This window comes from Hypomesus nipponensis, chromosome 27 (assembly GCF_054491055.1).
Source record: "Hypomesus nipponensis isolate SF chromosome 27, ASM5449105v1, whole genome shotgun sequence".
Classification (NCBI taxonomy): Eukaryota; Metazoa; Chordata; class Actinopteri; order Osmeriformes; family Osmeridae; genus Hypomesus; species Hypomesus nipponensis.
Genome location: NC_140387.1, coordinates 11,653,297 through 11,659,695, shown reverse-complemented (window position 1 = coordinate 11,659,695; position 6,399 = coordinate 11,653,297). Strand labels below are relative to the sequence as shown.

General features: G+C 43.6%; 1 long non-coding RNA gene across 1 annotated transcript; it reads left to right on the top strand.

The window, feature by feature from the left end:
• The first annotated feature begins 2,299 nt into the window (after positions 1–2,299).
• Positions 2,300–2,537, top strand: LOC146220812 (uncharacterized). The gene is made up of 2 exons (XR_014750831.1): positions 2,300–2,361; positions 2,436–2,537. It is a non-coding gene; the product is annotated as an uncharacterized LOC146220812 (long non-coding RNA).
• Positions 2,538–6,399: the final 3,862 nt, after the last annotated feature.

The window sequence follows — 6,399 nt, the reverse complement described above, 5'->3', positions numbered from 1 at the left end:
GCATGTCCAACAAGTCTTCCAAAGACTCCTGGAAAACAAACTCTTTGTCAAGGGAGAGAAGTGTGAGTTTCATGTTAGCTCCATCAGCTTCTTGGGTTACATCTTTGAGAGTGGACAAGTGAGAACGGACCCAGAGAAGGTACAGGCGGTAGTAGAGTGGCCCAAACCGTCTAACCTCAAACAGCTCCAGCGGTTTCTTGGCTTTGCCAACTTCTACCGTCGGTTCATCCGGGACTACAGCAGAGTTGCCGCTCCTCTCACACAGCTCACCTCTACTCTCACTCCCTTCGCCTGGACCACTGGAGCGGAGTCTGCTTTCTCTGAACTGAAGAGACGCTTTACCACTACACCGGTCCTCATTCAGCCAGACCCGTCTCGCCAGTTTATAGTGGAGGTTGATGCCTCGGATACGGGAGTCGGGGCAGTTCTCTCCCAGCGCTCAGCCACAGACCAAAAGCTCCATCCCTGTGCCTTCTTTTCTCGTCGTCTGTCGCCAGCAGAGAAGAACTACGACGTTGGAAACCGTGAGTTACTAGCCGTTAAGCTTGCTTTGGACGAATGGAGGCACTGGCTGGAAGGGTCCGAACAGCCATTTATTGTGTGGACGGACCACAAAAACCTGGCTTCCATTCAAACCGCAAAACGCCTCAACTCCCGCCAAGCACGCTGGGCTTTGTTTTTTGGCCGATTCAACTTTACCCTTACCTACCGTCCCGGCTCCAGGAACATCAAGCCAGACGCCCTCTCTCGGCAACACGTCATCGAAGTAACTCCTCCCAACACTGACACAATCCTCCCCTCATCCTGCATGGTGGCTGCAGTGACTTGGGAGATTGAATCCATTGTCAGGAATGCCCAGCTCGCACAACCAGATCCGGGTAACGGCCCGCCAAACCGCCTATTTGTGCCTGATTCTGTCCGCTCCCAAGTCCTCCAGTGGGTTCACTCTTCCCGATTTGCATGCCATCCTGGAGTCGGCCGTACGCAGTCCCTCCTGAGGCAACACTTTTGGTGGCCTACCATGAACACAGACACTCGTGCCTTTGTATTGGCATGTACTGTGTGTGCTCAAGCTAAATCATCCCATCAATCGCCTGCTGGTCTGCTCCGCCCTCTGCCTGTTCCTGGCCGACCATGGTCCCACATCGCGCTCGACTTTGTTACTGGCCTTCCTCCCTCTCATGGTAACACAGTCATACTCACCATTGTGGACAGGTTCTCCAAGGCGGTGCACTTTGTTGCTCCCCACAGCTTCTGAAACTGCTGACCTCCTTGTTCTCCATGTTGTCCGCCTTCAGGGGATCCCAAACGACATTGTCTCCGACCGTGGACCCCAGTTTGTTTCCCACTCATGGAAAACGTTCTGTCATGCACTCGGTGCCTCAGTGAGTTTATCGTCTGGTTACCACCCACAGACAAACGGACAGACGGAGCGGGCTAACCAAGACCTTGGAGCTGCGCTTCGCTGCGTTACCACCCTCAACCCCTCTGACTGGAGTACACATCTTCCTTGGGTTGAATATGCCCATAACACCTTGTCCAGCTCTGCCACGGGATTGTCTCCTTTTGAATGCTACCTAGGCTATCAACCACCCCTGTTTCCAGCCCAGGAGGAGGAAATGGCAGTTCCTTCTGTCCAGGCCCATCTTCGCCGTTGTCAAAAACTGTGGAGGAACACTCGCTCTGCTCTGCTACGCTCAGCTGACCGCAATCGCCGACCGTCACCGAACTCCAGCACCCACATACCAACCAGGTCAGAAAGTGTGGCTCTCCGCCAAAGATCTCCCGCTGTTGACTGCCTCGAAGAAACTCGCACCTCGATACGTTGGGCCGTTTGTGATTGAGACTGTCATTAACCCTTCTGTTGTCAAGCTCAAGCTCCCTACTTGTATGAGGAGGATTCACCCCACCTTCCACGTCTCTTTGTTGAAACCGGTTTCCACCAGCGTGCTGGCTCCTCCGGCTACTGCCCCTCCACCCCCCCGCATCATTGATGACCGTCCGGCGACTGCTGGATGTGCGCCGTCGTGGACGTGGATACCAGTACCTAGTGGAGTGGGAGGGATACGGTCCTGAAGAGCATTGCTGGATTTCCCGCCGCCTCATACTGGATTCTGCCCTTGTCCGTGATTTCCACCGTGAGCATCCCGACCGACCGGGTTGGTTGCCTGGTGGCAACCGTTGAGGGGGGGGTCCTGTTACGGCCACGGCCTGGTTCCTGTCCCTTTTACACCCCCTGCTGGTTCACCTGGATTATCCTGCCAAGACTCTACACACCTGCTGCCCATTACCTCAACATCCTGCCTACTTCAACCCGGCTTTCCAACCACTCCTCGTCAGATCGTTGTCACAGCTACTGTGGTAGTATGCGCTTTTGACCCGCAAGCATTGCTTGATTCACTTGCCTTCTGTAAACCTGTTTTCTTTGTGCCCAGGATCGTCATCCGAGAACCCAATCCCTGTCTGCCTGCCGACCCGCTGATTCACCAAACAAGACCACAACTCAGGACTACACCGAATAAATTAACTAAATCGTATCTGTACTGCGTTTGGGTCCACTCTGTACCACACCGTAACACAAATAACGAGATAGCTGGATATATACAATTGGATAGACCTTCTGCTTTAGTTAAGTTTCTTGCCGTACAGAGATTTGTTTGCATATATGAATGCCAAGATATTTCAGTGTTCTTAACAGGTATACTATGTAGCCTTGTTTCAGGGGTATCGTATAAGCAAATGATTTCACATTTAGGAATATTTAATTTGAGACCAGATGCGTCTGAAAAGGTATCAATAATTTCAAGAAGCTTGCTAATTTAATTCTCGTTTTCTAAGAAGGTTGTATCATCAGCAAGTTGTGACATTCTTATCTCCCGGTCAAAAATAGATATACCATTAATCTCAGAACTATTTAGGATATTCAGGGAGAGTAATTCTACAACTATTAAGAACACAAATGGTGAAATACCACTACCTTGTCTCACCCCTCTAATAATAGGAAATCTCTTTGAGGTGTGAAATTGTAATAGAACAGAACTATTGATATCCTAATATAGCATTTTAACAGTTGTAATAATTTTTTCTCCAAATCCCAATAGCTGTAGGGATAAAAAAAAAAAAGTCATGTTCGATGGTATCAAACGCTTTGTAGAAATCCAAAAATAGTATAATTGCATCAGATGTAATGTGATGTGCATAATCTATAAGGTCTAATACCAGTCTTATATTTGAGCTTATACGTCTATTAGGCATGAAACCTGTCTGAGTTTCATTGATAATTTCGTGTAAACCAGATTTTAAGCTTTCAGCATATGCTAATGAGAACATTTTGTAATCTACATTTAGTAATGTTATTGGTCTCCAGTTATGTTATCGGTCTCCAGTTATCAAGGGAAAGAGGATCTTTGTCTGGCTTTGAAATAAATAAGTGTAATAAGACCTTGTTTCATTGTGGTGCATAGTTCTTTATTAATAGTGCATTCATTATATACTTTAAGTAGTGGTGTTTTGATAGTGTCCCAAAAAAAAAGCATAAAATTCGACAGTCAGTCCATCTGAGCCGGGGGACTTACCCCTTTTCATAGACTGCATTGCTTTGGAAAGTTCATCCAGAGAAAGGTCTTTTTCACAATCAACTTTAAATTGATTTGAGATGATTGGAGTATATGCTTTGGTTTTATGCAAAAAGGATCTCACACTATTGTCATTATAATTTGACTGGTATAATTTGCTATAAAAAGAATATACATGTTCGCTAATTTGTGATGTGTCAGTAGTAATGTTATCATTAATATTTAAGGCCGACAAAGAGTTCTTTTTTCCAGAGCAAAAAAATAACTGGTATTTTTCTCCCCCATTTCTAGCCATTTGGCTCTAGACCTTATAAACGCACCTTTGGCCAAATTTAAGTAAAGATCATCCATTTCATTTCGGAGTTTCAGTTAAGTAGCTGCCTCATCTGAGTCAAGATTCTCTTTGGACAATAGCTTGTGATTTCTCACGATTTATTTCTTTAAGTTCTTTACCACGACGCATTGCTGTTTGTCTAACCCTGAATTTAAAGAGCTCCCACCTTTGGGTATGACTCTTGGAGTCATCTTCGAATATAGAGGCAACATTTACAACCATTTCTATAAATTTGTTGTCAGAAAGTAACTTATTGTTGAATTTCCAGTAGCCACAAATTCTCTTATAGCTGTCTGTGTTTCCTGTTAATGTAATCGTAATAAATCTAGGATCTGATAAAGGTGAGTAGCCAATTGAAACATCAGAGATAAACTGAACAGCATTAGCAGATAGGAGCCAAAAATCAATCCTTGATTTCTGAGTGAAAGCATTATTATTCCAAGTGTATTCATCCAGGTTGAATCAAGTCACGCTAGCTAGCTACTCTATTGCTAATAGCCAATTTTGGATGGTCAAGCATATTTTTCATTGACTTTGATAGGAATAAGGAGACAATGTTCAGCTTATAGGCTATGTTCATTTGCTAAGTGACATTTCATATCGGTTATGGATAGTGAAATATTGGCTTTCTGATAGATCGGACATAGCCTAGTATTTAACAGCATATAAGGAGTTATCTATCAGAATATATCTGTAGTGCGGCCGGGTGTGATTTGATTCATCGTCCACACATCGTATGGAAGTCAGATTCAATCAAATGCCAACGATCTCCATACAACATCTTGCCGACGTATCTTCTACACATCGGGCCGACGTCGGCTAGACGTATGTGTGATCTGGGTCTTCCTCCAACAAGCAACTCAGTTTGTTCTGAGGTAAAGTTCGGTCGTTCTGAAATCGTCTACTTTTTTTTTTAAAGCAAGCTGTTTTACCTTTGGCCTAGTTCAGACAAAATCTGAATTTCCGCAATCTGAATTTCCGTAATCTGAATGTCAAGAATCTGAATTCCTGCAATCTGAATTTTAGAAATTTGTATTTTTGGATCAAAATAATTCAGTTTTATTAAAATGGGCATACAAATAATTCAGATAATATAAATTCAACTGCAAAATATTTCAGTTTTATGAAATTCGACAGACAAATATTTCAGATCTTTCATATTCAGATACTTTTGTCATCTTTCTTTTTCCATAGGTGCATTGCATCAGGCCCTGTCAAGAACATAGAGAAACAGAAAAATAAAGAAAAAATTATAATACATATAGTCTAAGAAAAAAAGTGATGTAAAATTGATCTTTGGCGATGAAAAGTCGGGGGCCCACACCAATATTCTTTCAGGGGGCCCAGAATTCTTAGCAACGGCCCTGCATTGATGTAGTCTAAAACGTTGTGTACATTGATGGATGTAGGGACAACAATTGTATTGTCACTTCAATGGCCTTTTGCAAAATTGAATACATTTAAATGTAATGTTTTGGGTCAAGTCAAATCTACATTTAATCCAAACTAAATAAAAGTTACATGAGAAAATATTATGTTTGTTTTTTTTATAAAAAGGGAAGATTTGCTCGCTGATTGCCTCAATGCACTTCATTAAAGTGCAGGGGTGTAATTTATCGGACACAAAAGGTGTAACACAAGCAAAGGAAATCAGGTTTTCCTGGGAACCCTCTCATTGCTGCTCCGTGCTGTTGTTGGACTTTGAAGAAGTTAAATTGGGACATAGAATACGATCAGAACTTTGAAAAAGTATCCACAAGAGTCTCTGTCAGTTGTGTGTGTCTGTCAGGGAGTCAGATGGCTGAGCGGTGAGGGAGTCAGGCTAGTAATCAGAAGGATCGATTCCCTGCCGTGCCAAGTGATGTTGTGTCCTTGGGCAAGGCACTTCACTCGGGGGGAATGTCCCTGTACTTACTGTAAGTCACTCTGGATCAGAGTGTCTGTTAAATGACTATGATTGCCTCAATGCACTTCATTAAAATGTACAACAGAACTGAAAGCGTTAATTTAAGTGGGGGGAGGGAGGGTTGGGGAGTGTTTCTTGCACGGGTGTGATTGTCTTTTTCAACAATACCGTCTGGTACTTTTGTCCTTGTTTGAAAGGGGCAATTGACTGTTTTTTTGGGGGGTATTTCACACTGTTCCTTAAGGTCTCTGAATAGGGTATGTAACATTGGTTGGGTTGAAAATGGCCCAGGTGCTGTTCTATGCCCCCTGACAGATCCTCTGAAATGTTCCCGGGAAAAAACTTTTCTCCTTTTATGGTGTGTTCATTAATATTTAGATAAGCTGTGCGCTGATTGGTTGGTTTTCAGCGAGTGAAGCTGGGGAGCAAAAACGCAACACGACCAACAGCAGCACTCTCTGAAACAGCGAAGTTGGAGACTTGAAATAAAAACGCGCAAATAAATCTATTGTGTCTACAAAACAGTGTTTTCAACAGATTAACTATATATCATTTGAAATGATAACATTACTTGTTTCCACTTC